Source organism: Lupinus angustifolius, chromosome LG20 (assembly GCF_001865875.1).
Source record: "Lupinus angustifolius cultivar Tanjil chromosome LG20, LupAngTanjil_v1.0, whole genome shotgun sequence".
Classification (NCBI taxonomy): domain Eukaryota; kingdom Viridiplantae; phylum Streptophyta; class Magnoliopsida; order Fabales; family Fabaceae; genus Lupinus; species Lupinus angustifolius.
Window position 1 is genome coordinate 18,407,605 of NC_032028.1, and position 481 is coordinate 18,408,085.

Consider the following 481-nt stretch of genomic DNA (forward strand, 5'->3'; position numbering starts at 1 on the left):
TATACAATATTCAACATATTTCATCAACAATCATATATATTCAAAAGCATTCAAACATACAAAATCTTGGATTTCTTAAGACCCAAGTTAACTCCAAAACCTTTGAGATGGCTTAGGAGATCCAGGTGTCATATTCGGACACCACTATGTCACGATGTGTTCTCTCTCACCTTAATGAAGCGTGCTTTAACTCATCAAGTAAGGGTGGTTTGGCTTCAAGGTTCGAACACCGAAATCTTCGTAACTACCAAAATAAAAATCCGTTAGTTTCCGATATTTCTAAAATCGTTACTAAAATACTTAAAATCGTTTCTCGTTTTCCCATCGTGATTATACATCCATTTCATCCATCTGGTCCAACATCACATGTTCTTGGCCATCCTTTTTCATCGAAAGTTCGTTCACAATTTCCATCCGTTTTAAACGTACGGTTTTTAGTAAAACTACATATTCCGATTTAAGACATTCTTTGATAATTTTA